The sequence below is a fragment of the Mustela nivalis genome (genome assembly GCF_964662115.1).
Source record: "Mustela nivalis genome assembly, chromosome: 7".
Taxonomy (NCBI): domain Eukaryota; kingdom Metazoa; phylum Chordata; class Mammalia; order Carnivora; family Mustelidae; genus Mustela; species Mustela nivalis.
Window position 1 is genome coordinate 11,373,614 of NC_139026.1, and position 22,173 is coordinate 11,395,786.

The following is a 22,173-nucleotide window of genomic DNA, read 5'->3' on the forward strand; positions in this document are numbered from 1 at the left end:
TGGATCCAGGGTCTCTGGGTTTCTTTCATTCTATCACAAGCCTTATCGACATTCTCCAGCCTATGACCTCAGTGGTAAATCCAACCACCCCTAGTAGATAATAAAAGGAATGAGGAGAGGGAAGAAAAATTCTGAAAAATCATGCTGACATATCAAGCAGGGGGTTGCAATCTTTTGGAGATAATCTTTATGAAACTGGCATTCATGATATTGTTGCCAGCTTCAAAAATATTAGTCATAATGATAGCAGTGATCATTACAGCTTGAATTTACCCAGCACTTGCCGTGTGCCCGATGCTGTTCCAAGGGCTTCACAAGAACTAGCTCAAGGTCATGGCGGGTATTTGTGACTTTCCTCCTAATTACCCATTGTTTTATCCCCTTGTCTTCAGCCAGCTCCTCACCAAGTTGGAGTCCTTTCCGAAGGGCAGACCCTAAGCTTCATGTGTCCCGGACTCGGGGACGGGGCGGAGGTAGCCTTCCAGCAGCTTCCCTTAGCCATGGTAGGGCAAGCGGGCACGGACCCCCCTCCCCACAGCACCCAGGGCATGTTGGCAATGGTCCTGCTTCCTTTGATGAACACAGTCAACCACCTTTGTCAACAACAGTCCCCCCAAACAGTCTAGAGTCCCTCAAAAAGGTAAAAATGCCATCAGTGGGTGAGTAGATGCATAAATCATGGAATATACATACAATGGAATATCATTCACCATAAAAAGGAATAAAGTGCCAACACATGCTATAATATAAATGAACCCCCAAAGGTCTTCTGCTGCTAAATGAAGGAAACCAGGCACCAAAGGCCACATGTTGCATGATTCCATTTCCGTGAAATACCTAAAACAGCTAAGTTTATAGAGACGCAAAGCAGGCTGGTGGTTGCCAGGGAGACCAGAGGGAGAGGGCTTGGGGAGTAACCACTTAATGGGCATAAGGTTTCTTTTGGGGGTGATGAAAACATTCGGGAACCAGGGAGAAGTGATGGTTGTACCCCATTACGAATGTACTAAACCCTGGAGTGCCTGGGTGGCGTAGTCAGTTAAGCGTCTATCTTCACCTCAGGTCATGATCTCAGGATCCTGGGATGGAGTCCCACATCAGGCTCCCTGCTTTGCGGGGAAGCCTACACTTGATCTTAGCCAAAAACTGAGAAGCAAATTTTGGGGGGAAGCCTTCTTCTCCCTTTCCCTCTGCCCGCTGCTTCTCCTGCTGGTGTTCTTTCTCTGTCAAATAAATAAATAAATAAATAAATAAATAAATAAATAAATAAATAAAATCTTTTCAAACCCACCCCCCAAAACGAATGTACTAAACACTGAATTGTTTGCTTTAAAATACCTAATTCAGGGGCACCTGGGTGGCTCCGTCAGTTGAGTGTCTTACTTAGGATTCCGGCTCAGGTCACGATCTAATGAGTTGTAAGATCTAGCCCCATATTGGGGTCTGCTCTCAGCGGGTGTCTTCTTGGGATTCTCCCTCTTCCTCTTCCTCTGTTCCCCGCCCCCAGACACACACATACTAAAATAAATAAATAATTTTTTAAAAAATTAGCTAATTCTATGTCCTTTGTATTTTGCTTCGATTTTTAAAAAGTCAGAAAAATGGATATCGGTCCGAAAAGTTAAGATTTTGTTAAGTAAATCCATCTTCTTCTGGATCCAAAAAAAAAAAGATAAACATAGAAGTACCATATAATCCAGCAATTTCAATCCCACGTATACACCCAAGAGAAATGAAAATATGTATCCCAAACTTGGGCATGAATGTTCACAGAGGCATTATTCATAACAGTCAAAGAGTGCAAACAGCCCAGTGCCCATCACCTCGTGAATGGCTCAACAACATATGGTCTCCATCCATACAATGGAATATTCCTTTGGCAATACCAAAGGATCAGGTCCCTGGCATATGTTACGACATGGATAGACCCTGAGGTCATGCTGAGTGACAGCAGCCAGGCACAGAGGACCACACAGAGTGTGATTCCGTTTATATGGTGTTTCCAGAATAGACAAGTGCCCAGAGACAGAAAGGAGAATGCTGGCTTCCAGGGACCCCAGGGGGAGGGAGAAATGGAGAGTGATTGCTCATGGCCGTGGGGTTTCTTTTGGAGGTGATGAAGATGTTCTGGAGATGGGTGCCTGGGTGGCTCAGTGGGTTGAGCCTCTGCCTTCGGCTCAGATCATGATCTCAGGGTTCTGGGATCGAGGCCCACATCGGGTTCTCTGCTCAGCGGGAAGCCTGCTTCCCTCTCTCTCTCTGCCTGCCTCTCTGCCTACTTGTGATCTCTGTCTGTCAAATAAGTAAATAAAATCTTTTTTAAAAAGAAGATGTTCTGGAGACACTTCTGGTGGTTGCCCAACTCTAGGAATGTACTAAAAACCACTAATGTGTCCTTTTGATGGGTGGAATGTATGGTATGTTAATGATAGCTCGATAAAGCTACGTGTGCTGTTGGAAAGGCCAGCTCACATTTTCAGCTTGAGCTGAACAATTACTAAGTAAACCGGTGACTGTATTCCCCCTTTGGAGGAATATCAAAACCTCTGGACATGTAGAGCCTCAAGTCATGGGATGGGAAGCCACATTTTGGGACAGACGGTGCCCCTTGCCTCCTACCCAGTGGTTCCTGGGCTCTGCACTTTGGTTATTGGAAGAAAGAGCGCATGGGCTGTTGCTTGCAAGGATCCTGCGAGACAGAAGTCCACGCTACTCCCTCTGCAGTCCCCGGCATGTCGGTTCCTGCAGATGAGCAGGCGAACAGCTGAGTTCCCCATCACCACAGGATCCTGCCCCCTTATACCTATTAAGATGGCGATTATTTAAAAAATTTCAGGAGCACCTCAGTGGCTCAGTCGGTTAAGCGTTTGCCATCAGCTGAGGTCATGATCCCGGGGTCCTGAGATCAAGTCCTGCGTGGGGCTCCCTGCACAGTGGGGAGTCTGCTTCTCCCTCTTGCTCTACCCGTCTCCCACCCCCTGCTCGTCTTCTCTCTCACAAGTGCGCACTCAAATAAATAAGTAAAACCTTCAAGAAAATTTTTTTAGAAAACAAGTGTTAGCAAGGATGTGGGGAGACTGGAACCCTTGTGTGGTGCTGGTGGGAAAGTAAAATGGCACCACCCATGCAGAAAACAGGATGGGGGTCCTCACCACCTGAAACTGAAATTACCATATAATCCAGCAATGCCACTTCTGGTTATAGATGCAAAAGAATTAGAAGCCGAGTCTCAGAGATATTTGCACGCCCGTGTTCACAGCAGCATTATTCACAATAGTGAGAAGGTAGATGCCACCCAGTGTCCGCGGATAAACAAAATGAGGTAAGTGCGCACTGAAATATGCTTGTTTCACATACAATATAGTCAACACATTGGACGGATTACTGGTCAACCTTCAAAGGGAAGGAAACTCTGACACCTGCTCTGCCACAGATCAGCCTGGGAAGCTCTACGTGTGGTGAAAGAAACTGGCTACAAAAGGACAACTACACTCTGATCCCACTTGGATGAGATCCCTAGAGGACTCAGACTCATGGAGACCGAGAGGAGGATGGTGGTTGTCGGGCTGGGGGATGGAAGGAATAGGAATTTAGTGTTTAATGGGGACACCATGTCTTTCAGTTTTGCAAGATGAAAAGCTCCCTGGGGTGGATGTTGTGTGTGTGTGTGTCGAGGCGGGGGCGGGGGTGTTGGTGGTGGTGATGGCGGCAAGACCACGTGAATGTACTCACTGCCACTGAGCTGTGCCTTTGGAAGTGACTATGATGTTGATTTTGTGTAGCACTCTCCTGCAGGACTTGCTCTTCTCTGCTCCTGCGTGCCTCGTTCAGTGGGGCCCCGAGCTGCAGACAGGCACTCTCTCTTCCTTCCTAGAGCTGCCAGGGAGGCCCCCAGGATTGCACATGGAAGACAGCCAAGCAGCCGACAGGCATCCCCCACCCCCAAGGTGCCTGGCAGTAGGGACACCGGCACAACTACATCCAGCTGGGACCCTCAGAACAGGGCGCTTTAGGGCCACTGTTGGAAAAATCCTAAACCACAGCTCCAGGACTCATAGCCCCAAAGGGATCTTGTGATCCTTGGGCAACCTTAGCTCAGAAAGCGACCGCCATGTGCTGGGGAGAAAGGGCCAAAGGAACACCCTGACCCCGGAAATTCCTGGATTCTGGCAATCTCTTCCCTCCTTGCGTGCCTGGGGAGCACAATTTGCCAAATGCAGTGAAAGTTCCCTTCCTGTCCCCACAGCATTGCAATCAGCCCTGGAAGCCCCAGGGCCTCAGTGGAAGGGAGCAGAGAGGCAGCAGTCAAAGGGCAGAGAGCACTGAACCCGGTCCTTCCTGCTTGTCCTCATTCGCCTCCAGCACCCTCTCCCGGTTCCTGCAAGGGTCCAGTGAGTTCACCTTGACAATGGGAAGACCATCACCAGGTACGCATGTCTCTGCTATCGCTTTGTTACACACACTGGACTCACCTTTCATGGGATATTTTAAGATGCTCTTAGGGGCACATTCCCCTCCTTCTCCTACCCCGCCTGAGAAATCCAGATTTCTGTGATTGTGGGCTTGGAGGGATGGGAACCGCCAAGTGCAGAACATTGCATTGGATCCCTGTGCCTGGAGCGTACAATTCTGCACCTGCTTCCTACATGTGCACTTCCCCACACCAGCAAACAAGTCTCTGACACCAGAGAGATGACTGACTGCAATTTAATTCAGTTCTGATATTGTCTCCCCAGAGATGGCATCAGATCCACAGGTTAGGGGCTCAGTCCTGTAAGTATGCCTCTCCCCCACCTGCAGACGGAGCCCGCAAGTCCAGGCTGTCACCTGTGTTTCTGACCTAGTGACTATAGATCAGAGGTCCCCATGACCTCCTCCTTGGGTTCAGTTAATTTGGGAAGGGGCTCACAAACTTAGAATGCCAGATTGTCACAAAAGGATCCAAGTCAGGAACAGATGGATGGATGGAAGACAGACACAGGGCTAGGTCTGGGGCAAAGGTGTGGAGCTTCTGTGCCCTCTCCAGTGAGAGGGAGAAGCAGACTTCCCACTAAGCTGGGAGCCTGATGTGGGGCTTGATGTCAGGAACTTCAGGCTTCACTCCATAGGCATGACTGAGTAAATCATTGGCCACGGGGAATCAAACTCAAATCTCCAGCCTCTTTCCCTCTCTCATCCCCAGGTAAGGGGGAATACTGAGAGTTCCAACCCTCTCATCACATAGTTGGCTCCGCTGGAAACCAGCCCCCGTTCTCAGGTGATGTAGGAGCATTCTAAAAATGACCTTATGAACTTAGCAAAAGACACCTTCATTGGGATTTAGGAAATCCCAAGGGTTTTAGGAGTTCTGTGCCCAGATTGGAGTTGAAGACCAAAAAAAATCCGTTTCCTTTTTTTTTTTTTTTTTAAGATTTATTTATTTATTTAAGAGGGTGAAGGAGGGATAGAGGGGAGAGGGAGAATCTCAAGCAGACTCGGGCTGAGTACAGAACCTGACGCTGGGCTCGATCTCACAACCCTGAGATTATGACCTGAGTCTAAGCCAAGAATCTGGTGCTTAATTGACTGAGCCATCCAGGCACTCCCAAAATATTTTTTTTCTAAGATTTTTATTTATTTATTTATTTGAGAGAGTGTGTTTGAGCAAGAGAGTCCAAGCAGGGGGAGCAGCAGGGGGAGAGGAAGAAGCAGACTTCCCACTGAGCAGGGAGTCCAATGTGGGGCTCGATCTCAGGACCCTGAGATCGTGACCTGAGCTGGAGACAGATGTTTAACTGACTGAGCCACCCAGGTGCCCCTAAAATATGTTTCTTATTATAAATCACAATATCACAGAGAGTTTCACACATGAACTCATTCTTTCCATGTAGTCCATCTAAGAGGCAGGGAATATAAGCCCAATTTACAGTTGCCAAGACTGAGGCTTGTGGGTTTGGGCACCTTACCCAAGGGCACAGTGTCTGACACCACTAAGTACCAGGGTTGGTGTTAGAATCGAGGTCCGCATGCATCCCTGTTCTCCTGCCGCTAAAGCCCATCCCAGGAACCTGCAGCACCCTTCCACGGAGGAATATATAGACACAGACTGTATTCCTCACAGTCGCCTGGTCCAGCGTGGGGGGCACGAGGCTGGATAGGCGGCCAAGAGCGTGCAAGGGGTGAATTCCAGCAGCAGATTTTGGAAGTTGCAAGTGGCAAACCCAACTTGAACTAGCTTTGGCAAAAACAATGGATTTATTGGAAGGCTACTGACCGAGCTTGGTGGTTTTTTTGGTTTTTGTTTGTTTGGTGGTTTTTCTACTGTAGATCACAACCTTGAGTATGTCAGGAGATGAATTTAATGGGTCTCCACTGGTAGGAAAAGAAAATGGCATGGAATAGAATAGAAAGTATCAGAATGTATCATTCAGGGGCACCAGGGTGGCTCAGTTGGTGAAGCGTCTGCCTTTGGCTCAGGGCCTGAGCTCAGGGTCCTGGAATGGAGCCCCACCTCGGGCTCTCTGCTCAGCAGGGAACCTGCTTCTGCTTCTCACTCTGCCGCTACTCACAGCCTATGTTCACGCTCTCAAATAAATAAATAAATCATACCTAATAATGGTATAAACATTGTTTCATGAGAATCATACACCTTTCATTCTGGGCTTGTGTGTGCCTTCTGGACTGCCATGTGCAGGTAGATAGAACGTGAGCTGCTGATCTAGCTCATGAAACCAAAGGGAAATCTATAGGTTTCAGGCAGCTCGTGAACCTTTATGTCCTGAGATTAGGGACCTCATCATGGTCATAGGTCTCTCTCTCTCTCTCTCTGTCTTTCCTTTTCCCCAGCTCTGTGTTTCTTCTGGGGTACCAACCTCATTCAGTCCCAGTATAGGTAGGTTTTTCTTGTAGCAGAGAGAACAGAACGTCGTGCCTATTCCAACTCCCGGCCTCCTGGTTCCAGGACTGTGGATGTAAGGGCATCTCCCCCTCCAGATGAAGTAAGAAGATTCTTTGTGTCCCACGTCCCGCTGGTTCCTTGTGGCCCGGGCAATGGGGTTCTCGGATTCCCCAGCCCGGGTCCCATCCCCTGCCCCATAGCAAAAGCAGCGGACTGTTTCTGGAAGTTCTCCCTGGAGCCGTGAGATTGGAGGGAAGAAGAAACGAGGCCCCAAAAAGGGGGTGTTCTTGTGGATGAGTCAGCTCATGACTGTTCTCTACGATGGGGTCAGGTCCCGAAGCGGGGCTGCTGTTGATCTGGCCCAGGGACCGCCCGGAGAGCATCTTGTAAAGCATTAGTTTGCCCAGTAGCTGATGCTCCAAGAGGGTCGGGGGTGGGATCTGGGCATCCTGTGGGTCTGCAGATCCCTGGCTGAGCCCACTCTCCCCATTCTGCCCCAATGGAACCGACCACCTCAGAGGTCTGCTAACCTCTCCAGACATGGGCTTCTGGAAAAGACAGCTGGTGGCCAGTGTTTCCAAGTTGCTTACAGAAGAGCAGTCTCTCTGGCCACAAAACTTGCCTTCTTGCTTGATTGGGGGTGGTGACATCTTACCCAGAGTCTTTATTTATGTATCCAAGGAACTGCTGGGGGTGGCTCCAGGAAGCCCTTCGAGGGCCAAGGATACAAATTCGGAGGCCACCGGAGCCTGGCTGGAGGCCAACAGACCTAGGTCAGCTCGCTTCCTGCTGTGGCTGTGGGCGTCCCTCTTCCCCTGCATAGGTGGGCAAGTTGGCTCTAGGGACTGGCCAGGGGGCTTGGGGGTCGAGGGGTGAGGGATCCCCTGTGACCTCCCTGTCTCGCACAGGGAGGAGCTCATCCTTCAGGAATGAGGCTTGCCCTGAAATCGCCAGCTCCCTGCCCACATCTGTAAAATGAGGAAATCCCACTGGGTGAGCTAGGGTCCTTTTCTTGGCTGCGACTTCATGATTCTTAGAACCTAACGTTCCATGATTCGGAGATTCTGGGGACTGAAAAATCTCCATTATTTTGCGTCCTTGCCTATGGCTTTGGATCCAAGCCTTATTCTCTCCCATGGATCTTTCCAGACCCCCACTTGCACCCAAGAAGGCCATCCACACAAAATGAGACTTGGTCTCTCCCTGGCTGTCTCATGAGGCGGACTGCAAATGCGTGCATTTGCATACCCACCACTGGGAGGCACGGGGGCAGGGACTCACCTTTATCTTGTTTTCTCCTTGGCCATTCCCTCCTGGCACCGTGAACCCTTGTTGGCCCCACACAACCTAAATTCCACAGCCCAGAGTATGTGAGGCTCCAATCTGGAGAGAGGTAGAATGTGTTTTTTGCCAGAACTCCAGAGAAGTTGGGGTAGGCCTGACACAGGACTAGACTCAGTCCCCGGGCAAGGCACATTTTGAGGCAGGAGGGCGGGCTCGTGGGAACGGGTGGCAGAGATGCAGAGCTGGGAGGGGCCAGAGGGGCCAGAAGGAATTTAATTTAGCTGTTGCCCCCTGCTATGCCCCAAGACCCCCCCCCCACATACACACCTTAAGTCCCTGTGACCCCATCAGTAAGGATAACGCTGCTCACTCTTCCTGTCTGTGGGTCCTGTCCAACGTGGTTCTCAGGAACTGCTGGCAGAAAGAGGCCCATGGTTCTGCCCAGAGAAGACCAACCCCGACTGCCGGGAGATCCCACACTGCCCGATGTCTCAGGTTCTGGATCCTCGTTCTAGATGGTAAAATTCCACGGGAAAGAAAGTGAGTATTTGGTTTGACACGTAACAACCCAAACTCGCATCTCATCCTGGGCTATGCAGAACCCAAGGGTTGCTGGCCAGGGGGGTGGGCAGATTTGCAGGGCGGCCCAAAGGTCTTCCAGGAGAGCGGGGGCAGTCCCCATGGCCATGATCAGCACCATAAACCTGATGCCCACAAGGAGACCAGAGTACCGTAGCCCTAGCCCCGGCAGCTTGACTCCCAGATCTGGCCGCCCTGGGATGGGGGGGTCCCACATTATAAGAAGAGGGCAGACCCCAGGATTCTGTCTCAGCCACAGGTACTAGAGACCAGTCTAAGGTTCTCTTTTGCCTCTTGGGTCCCGACCAGGCCTGAATGTATGTGACATCAGACTGGCCATGACTCTGTCCCCCTTTTTCTCTTAGAAGTTCTTAAAACCTGGATTGACTCAAATGGCTCCTGCTCATTCGCTACAGGAGGACCTGAATTCTAATTTGCACAGAAAAGCAAGACCCTGGGGCTCCTATGACACCTGGGAAGAGGAGAGAAACTTCCAGCAAGGAAGAGCTGGGGGCTAGAAGTCATAATAATTTGATCACAGCAGACATTTGACTTTACCCTTAGCCTGAGCTCGCTGTCAATGACACCCACAGTTTATAGGCAATGACAATGGCCATCTCTCCTCCCCTTCCTACCGGCTCTGTGATAATGGCTTTCTGTGCTTAGGTTAATCCTTTTAATAACTGCAGTAGGGTCAGTCTGCTGTTGTCCCTGTTTTACCAATGAGAACACAGAGACTTAGAGAAGTCAGTGATGTCCCCAAGGCCACCGATTCAGCAAATCACAGAGCTGGGGCCTAAGCAAGGCTGTCTGGGTTCTGAGGACAGAATTTTTTTTTTTTTTAAGATTGTATTTATTTGGGAGACAGAGAGAGAGAATGAGAGCATGAACGGAGGAGGCACAGGGGAGAAGCAGACTCCCTGCTGAGCAGGGAGCCCACTACAGGGCTCGATCCCAGGACCCTGAGATCACGACCTGAGCCGAAATCTTAACCAACTGAGCCACCCAGGCGGCCCTAAAGCCAGAATCCTAACCATTATTCTCTGCAGCCTCTGAGGCCTGAGGATTTACAGTTGGATGCATCAGTTTAAATCCCATCCAAGGTTCCCTGGCTGTTCCCAAGGACAGCAGGAAGCATTGCCTGGAAAGAAAGCCTCAGGGGGAAACTCGTTCCTCTTGCCCTCCCCGTAGTGACCAGAGCCTCCTCTGGTCTCTGCAGAGAAGGGGATAGGAGAAGGGACGGCACGAGCAGGCAGCACGGAGCCTCTTCCCCAGGGTGGGGCCTGTCCCCCAGCCCAGGCCCCAGGCATAGAGCCAACCAGGAGAGGAAACTCCCTCCCATGATCGTCTTCTCGGCCATTCCGCACAGGAAAGGGCAGGCTCCCCCGAAGCCCAGACAGTCTCCAGATGGTTTTTCACTGAAGACTTTCCCAGAGAATCTTGGGAACCCAGGACAGACTGTGGGCTGGGCCAGAGCTCTGGCCAGTGTCAAGAGAACAGGCAGGTCCCTGGCTGCTTTAAGGTCCCATGGGATCCTGGAGCGAACCCCTTTCCCTCTGCGCCTGCATTTCTCCATCTGCCGTGGGTTGACTCGTGATCCCAGAAAGACAGGTCCAAGTCCTAAGCTCAGTACCTGTGAACGTGACCTTATTTGGAAATAGGATCTTTGCCAAAGTAATTAAGTGAAGGATCGCCGGACGAGATCATACTGGATTTAAGGTGGGCTCTGAATCCAATGACAGCGTCCTTAAAAGTACAGGAGAAGACGCAAAGACACACAAGGGGAAGGCGGCCTGAAGACACAGGCAAAGATCTGAGGGACAGAGCCCCAAAGCAAACGGTGGCTGGCCACGGCTGGCAGGTGGGGGAGGTGGGCAGGCAACAGAGTCTACAGAATACCAGCCTACCCACGCTTTGATTTCAGGCTCGGGGCCTCTGCAACTGTGAGAGGGTACGCTTCTGCTGTTCTAAGCCCCCAAGTTGTGGTCATTCCTTTGGGAATGACCAGCCCCCATCTCTGAGAGAACAGATGGGACCAGCAAGTCCCCGCCGCCCCCTGGGGTTAAGAGCATCTATGAGCGCCTCAAACTTAGCTCCCACCCTGAGAAGCTCGCAGCTGAGTTGAGAAGCCAAAATCTGCAGCCGATGACTGCGTTTTCAAGCTCCAAATGATGTGCCTTCTGTACAAGGAAGCTAGGCTGCCCAGACCCACTCTCCTGGCCTGGGGAGCGGAGCGTAGAAATTCAAACCACAAAGTAGAATTCTTCACCCCGCCAGGAACCAGAAGGTGGAGAGTAAGGCATATGGGATGCTGGCCCTGGCAGCAGGGCCACCTCCGGCGAACCCAGAGTCCTAGCTGGGGTGGGCAACCGGGACATAGGGCCACGGGCCAGCATCTTCTCTAGGGGCTGCCATGGCTCTGTGAAGGGACTCCTGGACTTCTAAGGTCTCAGCTCAGGGGGTGCCAGGCTGCCCAGGTCAGAGCAAGGGGTGCTGATGGCAAGGTGCAGCCCAGGGCAAAGGGCTTTGCGGGCCTAGGAAGGGGGGAATTAGGAGACGTGGGAACCAGGAGCCCAGGCAAACACCCCTGAGTTTTCATGGGTGGTCAGAGCCTCACTTTCTTCTTCTGGAGCTGGACACAGCAATCCTAGCCTTAAAAGGGGTATAGGAACTGAAATGAGGGGGTACACATTCAATGACGGACAGAACATCTGGCCGAAGTGGTATGAAGACAGGGTACCACTGTCCTACCGTGGAGCTGTGGCTTGAACAGCAGATGAGCTCCAAAGGAGAAGTTCACTTTCTTCCCAAGTCTGTACCCCGTGTCTTCAACCAGTAAGCTTGGAGCTGGACAAGCCTGGGTTCAAATCCCAGCTCTGCCCTTGCCTGGAAGCGTGGCCCTGGGAAAAAGGGCTTCTCTCTGGACGTTCCTGACCACATCTGTGAAAGGGGAATAATCTTGAGACTAGGATAGGAGTGCGCATACTGGTTGGCAGACAGCAGGTGTTTGACACTATTTCTGAATAACACATGAATTAAAATAAAGGCAGCTGTGTGAGGCCAAGAGCACTGACAATAAATGTGGTAAGAGGTACAGACAACGAGGATCCGGGAGAGCAAGCATTTGCTCCTCGGAAGTGATCAGAGAAGCTGTGTCAGTAGGAGTCTTCTTACTGCAAGTGACAGAAATCTCACTCAAACTGCTTTGTGCACAAACCAGAATGCTATGCCAATGTAACAATGACAATATTTTGAATAAGCATAATGCACTCCTACCTCAGGGCCTTTGCACTTGCTGTCCCCTCTGTCAGAATACTTTTCTCCCAGATATTTCCAGGGATCTCCCCTTTACCTCTTTAGATCTTTATCAGATACATTTAAATTTAAAAATTAATTTAACCAACACTCTGTATGCCTTTTTACTACTTTATTGCTTTATTTTTCTCTATAACATTTATCATCATTTAACACGCTATTTTTATTATTGATTTTGTGCATTGCCTTTCTACTTACACCCCGTGCCCCACTACCATGTAAGTTCCACTAAGTAGGATTTTTGTCTTTTTTTTTTTTTTTTAACTGTTGTAGTTCTATCACCTAGGACTAGGCCTTGCGTGCAGTAGGTGTGATGGTTAATTCTACATATCAACTTGACAGTTCCACAAGGTCTTTCTTTGGGGTTTGATATCAAGCTTGTGCTTTCCTTTGTTAAAATAAAATCCCTGGGGGTGGGTGGTGGAATCCCATCTAGTGACCATTAAGATAAGTCACACAGGGGACAATGGGGTTCAAGCTAGCTACATTTTGACTGAGGGGCAATTGGATGGAAAGTTCTGGAACACAGGGTATGATCTCCAAAAGCACTCCAGCTAAGCCATAAGTAGAATGAGATCCTAGGCCTTCAGGGGAAGAGGTCCTAAGTTTTTACATCCTCACGAGTTGGACACATTACAGTTTACAAAGCATTTCCCCATCCACTATCTACCTGGTCCTGAGTGGTAGTAATTTCCTTACCCAATAAATACTTATCAAGAACTTCCTGCATGGGGGGGTGGTCAGGAGGACCAAGTGGGCCTCTGCATACAGGACTTAGGGCCCTGCCTGGGTTCTGGCTAGCCCGCAGTGCCTGCTTATGTGCCAGGGGAGGGGGAGCGGGCAGATGTGTCAACATGAACTTGGCCTGTACCAGGCGATGGAACTACAGGATAGATATGGTCCCTGTTCTCATGGGCCCCACAGTCCATCAGGAAGAGGGACATAATTCACTAATTATAAACAGGTTTAACATTCAAACCATTTCAATTCAGATGTTTGGAAAAGGTGATTTCTTTAAGAATATCATTTCTTTATTATATTCTATATTATATTATAATTATAATGTATATAATATATTATAATATAATAGATATATTGTATTCTATATTATAACATCATTTCTTTATTATATTCTATGTTATAACCAAGACCCAGTACCACAGCGTATTGAGTGCTGATTCTGTGTCAGGCCCAGTAAAAGGTATTTTATCGAGTTTACATTTCACAACATCCTGTGAGGCAGGTATCTTTATGATTGTTATTTGGTTGGCAGAGCAAGAAACTGAGGCACAGAGAGGTTAAGTAACTTGCTTGAAGTCACACAGCTAGCAAATAGCAAAGCAGAGTTCAAACCCAGTAGTCTGGCTCCAGAACCCACACCCTTGATCCCCATACGTTTATCTCTTGCTTCTAAGCACCCCCTCGTTGCCTTGGGATGGGGGCAAAGGGGCAACTTAGTTTGGGCCAGTTACTGGGATCTCAACCTTTCCCAGTAAGTGTTCATTGCCGCAGATTCTGTGTCCTCCGCTGACCCTGACCCCAGCCCCTAACCACCACCACATTCGCTCCTTTTCAAGAATGATGCGGGAGCGGGCAGCTGGGGGGCTCAGTTGATTAAACGTTTGCCTTCGGCTCAGGTCATGATCCCAGGGTCCGGAAAGCGAGCCTTGCATGGGGCTCCCCACTGAGCTTCTCCCTCTCCCATGTCTGTGCACATGCTCTGTGCTTTCTCTCCATCAAATCAATAAGTAAAATCTTAAAAAAAAAAAAAAAAAGTATGGTGCCTGCATATGGGAGGAGAGGGGTGCTAAATGACACATGGCGTAAAAATTGCACAACCATTACTCAGTCTACACATATGAATATCGCCATGTAGGTGAAGTACAAGCGTCTGTCACCTGGTCTGTGGTGGACGGCCCCCAGGAGGGTCTGGCAAGGGCAACGGGGGACACCACTCTAGGCCCAGATGGTCCCAGAGTCTGACCAGGGAGTTGCGGCCTCCTGGGGCCAAGGTCAGAGCCCCAGGACATGCTGGCCAACAACCCAGGGCAGAGGTCACAGGATAGGCCAGAGCCCTGTTCCAGCTCCGAGCGCCCCCAGTCCAAAGTGGGAAGGCCAGGGATTCCGTGGAGAAAGAAGCCGTGGTTGCCACCTGAGCCAGGCCAGCTGGCTCTCCAGGCTGGACCACCGCACCTAATTTTAACTGACCTGCTGATTCATCGGGGATGGCTCCCTCCCCCATCCCGGCCTGGCCCAGCCCCGGCCAGGGCAAGCTGCAGCCACTCCTCCAGCCTGCCCAAGAACTGCCAAAATTCTTAAAGTTCAAGGTCATTCCCCATCTGCCCTAAGCCAGCATTCCAGCGTCATCCGTGACCAATCGGCTTCACCAAACTTCTGATCCTGTCAACTAGTCTTCTCAGGGTTTCCCAAACATTCTGGAACATTCCCGCTTCCTTAAGTCCCTGGACTTAAGGACTGTTCAGGTCCCCATTCAAATGCCCCCTTTTGGAGGATGCCCTTCTAGACATCCCAGACCAAGGGGCCACCCTTCCCCGGCCCCCTGCACCTGCCACCTTTTCAGTGGTGACCGCGCTCCCCCAGAGGACAGACCGGGAGCTCCTACTACATGCTCTGGGGAGACTGAGACATCAGTTACAGGAAAGCTTGATGCCCAGCCCCTCTTTCTCATCTTTCCACTAGACCACAAGGCATTTTACTATCTCAGGCCGGGACAGTGGCTGACGGCGTGCTGTGTGTCACCAAGCCCGTCTCCCTTCCTCGGAGCCCACGGCGAGGTCTCACTCCCGGCCTCCCTGGAAGCTGGCCCGGCCGTGTGGCCATGATGGGCTGACGGAACAGGGCAGGAAGCGACCAGCGTTACTGTCAGGCATGGCCCCCAGACCTCTCACACTCCCTTCTCTCTCGGGGGCTGGCCCGCTGGATACGGAGGGAGCAGAGGCCTGCAGGGTGCCTTGGGGACAGAGCATGGGACCCTGGATCACTGTGCAGAGCTTGCATGGGACTGGAGGGGAGGGACAACTGAACCCACGGAGGCTGGGGGTGCTGTTTGTTACAGCAGCTGGTGCTCTAACTAGGGCACTAACGTGCTCTCGCCCACACCTGGTACTAAGTCCCGTCCATCCACACCCCCCATGCGGGCTTCCTTCTGTTCCATCCTCCACGTACACACCCGACCTTGTCCTCCCTCCTCAGAAGTTCCCGGCGTGCCCCACTGCCCTTGGAAGCTTCCTACCCCGGCCTCTTCCTCTCCCAGAGCTTCAAACTTGGTGTGTTCCCCCCCCCCCCCCCGGTCCTTCTCTTCCTCCCTCGGCGCCCTCTCTGGAGCGATCTCGGCTGCTCCCTCTCCGATGACAACTCCCTCAGGTTCTGATCCTGTGCCTGACGGGGTAAACTGAGGCTCCTCCAAATCTCCAGATAAATTCCAGATGTTCCGAGCTACAACTCTGGGTGGGGGACAGGGTTGGTGGAGAGGACGTCGTGTCTCAGCAGAATAAGGTCAGGGAATGAATTCACGAGAAAAAGATCGAAGTCACACCAGTGAGAAGAACGGAAATATCTCCCGTGGACGAAGTAGGCTTTTGAGAAGGGAATCACTCTTCGCCGCCCTGAGCTGGGTTTGATTTCAGATCAACTGGAGAGCTCAGCTGCAGTCTGGGGTGTGGGTGCGTGTTTTCCTTGGTCTCCGGTTCCTCTGTCCCCTCCAGGCAGCAGAACTCCTGGCCCCTCCCTGGAGGAGTTTTGGGGAGCTAGGACCTGGGCTTTGATTGCTTTCAGAGGGAAGGGAGGAGGTTTGAGGAAAAGGCTGGGAAGGGCAGGGCTGCATGGGCGCTGGGGAGAGAGGTTGCAAGGAGTGGGGCAAAGGGGAGACAGCCCAGGGGCTCCCCCTGAGAAGGGAGGGCTCCTCCCTGTGACCTGCTAACTGATGCCCATGCCCGCTCCGTGCCCATGAGGCTGGTACCTTCCAGCCAGGTGGAGGAGGGGCTCCTTTGTCTTTCTTGGCGGCAGGAGGCTCGTGGGTGCTGGGGTGGAGGGTCAGGGAGGACACAACATGGCCACTTTGCCAGAGGACAGTCACGCCTCGGGGACACGTGTATCCCTGCACCTGCCAGACAGATGTCCCACAGACACGCCAGAGGCTGCCATCCCAAGGGAGACTTCCTCCTCTGTCCCCCCTCCCCCCATACCCCACCGGCCTTGGTAAATGGCACCACCCTCTGCCCAGTCCCACAGCCAGACTCTGACTCCCACTGCTGGCCCTGGGTCAACCGCTTAGCTCCCTCCCTCGGCCTCCCCCTGCAGAGTCTGACCCTCTCCTCCTTATCCCTCAGCTCCGAGCCCTTCTTACAGGCTTCCTTCCCCAAACCAATCCGTGCCTGGAAAACACAAATCATCAGGACAGTGGTTGCCTCTGGGTGATGGAGGAGGTGGGCACTGGCCAGGAAAGGGCAGGTGGGAACCTTCTGGGGGTGCTGATAACGTTCTCTATTCTGATAGGGGTGTGGGCTATAAAGGTGGAGGAACTTCCCAAACTCCGTAAATAGACGCTTTGCACAGGTCCCTTTCATTGGATGTAAATTTCCCATCGGAAGAACCAAAATGCAAACAAATATTGAACTCTCACGAATGACCGGCAGGCCCAAAGATCCAGCGGGGAGGGAAGAGACAGATGTCTGCAATTTGCTTTGAAATGCCACAAAAATCAGCAAGACTTGTGGGTGCCTGGGGGGGACGGATGGATATGTGATCAAACTAGTTTAGTAAAATGTCAGTGGTGGAACATGGGTGGTGGGCATAGAGTGTTTGCTCCAAAATTCTTTCAATTCTGCTGCGGTATGAACATTTTCAGAATAAAATGTTGGGGGACAGTGTCTCCTGCCTCCAGACTTGTCCCCTCCATGACAAGATATCCATTGCAACTAGAATGATGCTCCTAGGACAGCACAAGTCCCCTGGCCCTCTCCTGCTCACACCCCGCCAGTGGCTCTCCGCTGGGGAGAAACTTTGGCCCCTGTGGCTTCAAAGGCCATCCGTGGTTGGCCACTGTTTATTTTTCTGCTTGTTTTTTTCCATTCCTTCCTTCCTCCCTCCCTCTTCCCACCACAGAGACACTAAAATACTTCTTCTTGCCTGCATATATCATGCTCTTTACACATCCTGTGGTAGAAATTTCTAGTATTCATGCAACCTTCATTTTCCTTTTCTTCCTGAGTAAGAGAAATCCCCTAATTTTTGTCTGGGGATATGGCCATATAGAAACAAACACTACATTTCCAGGCCTCCCTTGCAAAAAGCTGTGGCTGTGTAATGGGAAGAACTATTTTTTAAGAAGATTTTATTTATTTATTTGTTAGAGAGAGAGAGAGAGAGGGAGAGCAAGCACACAAGCAGAGAGAGTCTCAGGCAGAGGGAGAAGCAGGCTCTCCGCTGAGTAAGGAGTCTGACATGGGACTCAATTCCAGGACCCAAGGATCATGATCTGAGCAGAAGGCAGATGCTTAACCTACTGAGCCACCCAGGCATCCCTGGGAAGAAGTATTGATTACAGCTTCCAGAAAGTGTCCCTAGAGATAGGGGGCACAACTGTCTTTACCCCATGCCTTCCTGCTGGTTGGAATGGCGACATAATGGTTGGAGCTCAGGCAACCACATTGTGTCAGGAGGTGGAGGCCATGTGTCTGATACAGCAGAGCACTAAAGCAGGCCGCGGCTGGGTATGTGCCTTTCCAGCCCTGGACCACTACCCCTGGGCTTCCATATAAAAGAGGAATGAATTCTCTCTTGAAGAAGCCATGTTATTTTGGGCTTTCTGTCCCCCACAACCAGACCCGGTCCCAACCCACCAACTGCCATGTCCCTGAATGCTTTGGCCCTTATGCTTAGAATAGTCTTTCCTCACCTTTCTACTAGCAAACCCCTAATAATCCTCCAAATTCCTACTCAGGCATCACCTTCTCTGTTACACGTGCTTTGGTGGGAGTAATCATTTCCTCCCCAATGATTCCTTTGTTCCTTGTATCACAGTGAGCAATACTGAGCACTTACTGTATACCAGGGACCACAATGAGTCGGGCACCTAAACTCTCTCTTCATTCTCACGAGAATGTTTGGGATAGCTAATTATTTTCAAACTTCCCTTTTTACAGATAAAAACCCAAAACCCTGAAAAGTTACGATAACTCTCCCTGGATCACAAAAGTAACAGGAGGCAGGACCAAATGCCAAATCCCGCTGTCTGTGGTTTGTCCCTATGCTGCACCATCCCGTTACTACCCTTATTTCAAAGCCCTTTATCACCTGTTTACACATCTGTCCCTCCTGTCACCCCCTAAAGTCCAGGGACCCTGTGGCATTCACCTTGGTTTCCCCGGGACCCAGCACAGAGCCCTGTCCCCGGTGAGCACATGTGTCCGTGAAGTTGCACTGTCGATTCAAAGTCTCCCATCCTGGTTCTGGCACAGTAGGGCCTTCCTAGGTAGGGTCATCTCCCCAGCACTCCTTTCCCCATGTAGCCCCCCTGTAGCCCTTGGGCTTTTGCCCACAAGTTCACTACCTCTGCTGAGAGGGTATGCTCCCTCATACTTTAAGATCCAGTCCCCTTGTCACCTCTGCCAGCAGGTCTTCTCCACGGAGCCTATCACCCCCCCGCCGCCCCCCCCGCCGCCCCCCCCCGCCGCCACACACACACCCCTAGCAGGCTTCCTACCCTCCCAAAGCCCTTTGCTGCATTCCAAATCCAAATTGGAATGCTGCAATCTCTGCTGCATTCCAAATCCCCCCAAGGGTTTCCTTCACTCGACCTCGAGTCCCTTGAGAGAAAAGACCATGCTATTTATCTTTTAATCATTTGGAGAACACCTGGTCGATGCCATGAATATAGAGTTGGAAAGAGACGGGCAGGGTGGATGGGTGAACCCAGGGACCTAGTGGGAGGGGCAGAGCCAGAGGTGGAGGCTTTTCTCCTCGCCGCCACTAGATGGCAGCAGGGCCACCCGGCGCTCCGCTTCCCAACTGCCGTTGCCTTTGCCTTTACCTCCGGGGAAGCCAAGACCAGGGATGGACTCAGTTCAATAAAACAAACATTCAAAGAGCTTACTGACCCAGCTCTCTGCTAGGCGTGCTGTCAGAAAGGCGAGGGGGAGAAGCAGGATCCAAAAGTTAGACAAGTCCCTAGCCGTGAAGCACGAACTCTTGAAACCAGACGGCCTGGGTTCGAATTTCGTGCCTGGCGTCTCCAAGCTGTGTGACTCTGGTGGTTACTTAACCTCTCTGTGCCTCCGTCTCCTCTTGCGGAAAGTGGGCTTTATAGACGTGTCTATCAGAAAGGGCTGCTGGGAGGAGCAGTGTCCCTGGAGTGCAGCCTGTTGCTTTTGTATGTATGCCTGCTTCTGAAGCAGCTCGCCTGGCCGAAGTGGGGAGCTCAGCCCAGAGCGGGAGAGAGAAGGCTGCGCAGAACCTCGGTGGGGGCGGGGTGGAGAAAGGCACACCTGCTAGGAAGGGGGTGGAGTTGGGGGAGGCTTCATGGAGGGGGAGATGTTTTTTTGAGATGGGCGGGGAGGGGAGGGGCGGTGGGAGGGGGCTGTAGGGGTGGGGCTGTGGGGGTGGGGCAAGGCTGCATCCGGGGACAGGTGGAAGGTGGGGCTTCTGCGGCTGCTGCGGAGGGGAGAGGAGAGGGAGGAAGGCTGGTGTCCTCAGGCCACACCTGTTACAGGGATGTTGGGATCCTTGTGTCCCTGCCAGCCCTCTTCCAATAAAGCCCCTCCAGGCCTCCAGGGAGAGGAGGAGCCTTGCCATGTAAACTGTATTTTTAGTTCCCTGTGCCTCCGGCTGCTATAAGACACCTCTCCCCACCCCCAGCCCCACGGCTTGGCTGGAGGCTCCAGGAGGACAGCTGGGGAGAAAGGGAGACGTGGTCAGTACCATGGCTGCCAGGGGGCTGGGAGGAGTGGGGTCTGGGGCAAGCTCGGGGGTCCCGCTACCCCATCGAGTCCTCCCTGAGTCCGGCCTGGCGCTGGACCAGGAGGGCAGATGGCCAGGAAGGAGCAAGCTAAGCTGGGCGGGAGGGAGGCACTGCTCGGGCTGGCCTCCAAGGGGGCGGCTCCCAGGAGGAGGAGGAGAAAGGGAGGTGGTCAAGATGGATGGGACCCTTGGCTCTGAAGGGCCAAAGTCACCTTCTTCGTCGCTGGAGTCTTAAAGTCTAATCCTCCAGATTCGCTGCTGGGAATTGTTGGCTGCCCAGAGGCCAGCAAACTCCCAAGTTCTTGGGGCAAGAGCAGCGTGTGGCACAGTCACCTGGGGACTCAAACCTGTGTGTGTTGGGGGGAAGTGGAGGAGGGGAGATGCTAGCAGCCCCTTCCTAGAGAGTTCTTTTCTGTGCTCAAGGAGAGGCGAGAATTTCTGTCTTGAAAATAGCAAAACTGGGCTTTTTTCACCAGGCAGGCTCCTGGTTTACCTTGCCAGGGGAGGGCGCTCATTTCAAGTCCTGGGTACAGTTAGTAAGGACCAGTCTTTGAACCTACAGCTTGCCTGGTGAGAGAGACTCTGCTGATCCTCTGTATCCCCAAAGAGCCAGCAGAGCACAGACAAGGGAGTGAGCGTGACAAGAAGGCATGTTTTTGGTTCCATATAAAGGAGACACTTTAAAGCTTTAGGTAGTGAGCTCGCTGCTCCTAGGAGAATTCAAGTAGATGCTGGAAGATGACCTGTAGGGAAAATTCCTACATGTAGTGGGAACTTAGACAAGATGCCATCAAAGTCCTCTGTTAGCTTGAAGACATGATGGCCCTATCCTTCTACAGTTCTCTACCTCGGCCTTTCTGTGACTCTGGAGTCTAGAGCCCCCTTTCCAGAGTGGCCAAAGTTGAAGACTTTGGCGCCCCAGAATTTTGACTCTGGGATCTTAAGACTCTAAAATTTGAAGGCTTGAGAAGGATCTTATACATCTGAGATGGTTGCATTCAAAGGACCCTGTGACATGATTTCCTGAGAAGAGAAAGAGGTTGGGGCATATCTGACTTTGGGGGGCATGCGGTTTTGTCCCCCAGGGTGTCAAAACCAGCCCACCTCTGTGCGTGTGCATGTGCGACACGTGAGTCTAAGGCTGCTGGAGGTTTTCCTCTTTCGTGCCTCTCCAGCTTCCTTGCCCCAGCCATTTGAAGACTGTTGCGGGATAATTATAGCCCCCAAACAAAGCTGGCGACTCCAGGTAGCCATGGCAACTGTTAGGTAATGCCTGTTCTGTTGTAGAGATGTGTAAGTGCAAACAGATGTCGGCGCCTTCCTATTAGCTTAAATGGTAAAACTTAAAAGGTCCATCGACTTCAAAGCCACAGGTCTCCATGAGTGCCAGTTAATGGGGACGCCTGCCAAGAGGTGACAGCTAAGTATTAAACACTTTAGCATTGGTAATGATTTGATGAGCTTTTAAATGCTCAGGCTGTCCCCAGACAGCTCGGAGGCTGGAGATGGCAGAGATGCAGCTAACCAGCCCTGGGTGGCGGGAGCACATTCTTGCCAGGACCCTGTTCCCTCACCACTGGGTGAGGTACCATGCTGCCCTGCCCTCCCCTGTCCCACCCTGCCCTGCAGGGCTCAGCCTCCAGTGAGTGACCGGGACAAGGCACTGCACATGCTAAGGGTTTGAGCCCTTGACAGACCCTCTCAGAACTGCCTTCCTCTTGTTCCTGGGCCTGGCCTGTAGTAAGCCCTTAGTACGGGCTGTTGAACGAATAGACAAAGGATAGCCCCCTCCTCCAGCCCCCTCCCCATCCCTGTGGCATCTTTAGATACTCATTCTGCTATGACATCCTCCCCTGGGAACGGTGGATGGGCTCAGCATCCCTGGGTTGCCACAAACCTGGAGCACAGTGTTAGGGAGGGGTGCCTCTGGTTAGGAACGAGCTGATTTGATAAAGAAATAGAGCTCACCAAAATGATGCACGAGGGGTGCATCATGGTGACCCCAAATGGTAACTGAGAGAGAAAGGTGTGAACTCTGGGACCCTACACTAAAGAGTTCTCAGTTTGGAGTTCTTACTCTGTGCTGGCCATGAAATGGACTCTCTTCGATGCCAGATTTCCTACGAACTCAACAATTCTTG

At 51.7% G+C, this 22,173-nt stretch overlaps 1 long non-coding RNA gene across 6 annotated transcripts; it reads left to right on the forward strand.

Annotated features, from left to right (window-relative positions):
* Positions 1 to 3,045: 3,045 nt before the first annotated feature.
* LOC309869372 lies at positions 3,046 to 12,228 on the forward strand. 6 transcript variants are annotated; one of them, XR_014314133.1, is made up of 6 exons: positions 3,187 to 3,322; positions 4,247 to 4,427; positions 4,737 to 7,700; positions 7,786 to 7,870; positions 8,570 to 8,701; positions 9,106 to 12,228. It is a non-coding gene; the product is annotated as an uncharacterized lncRNA (long non-coding RNA). The 6 variants fall into 6 exon arrangements; XR_014314135.1 differs by having other exon boundaries at positions 7,559 to 7,700; XR_014314134.1 differs by having other exon boundaries at positions 7,559 to 7,700; positions 7,786 to 8,701.
* The last annotated feature ends 9,945 nt before the right edge of the window (positions 12,229 to 22,173 follow it).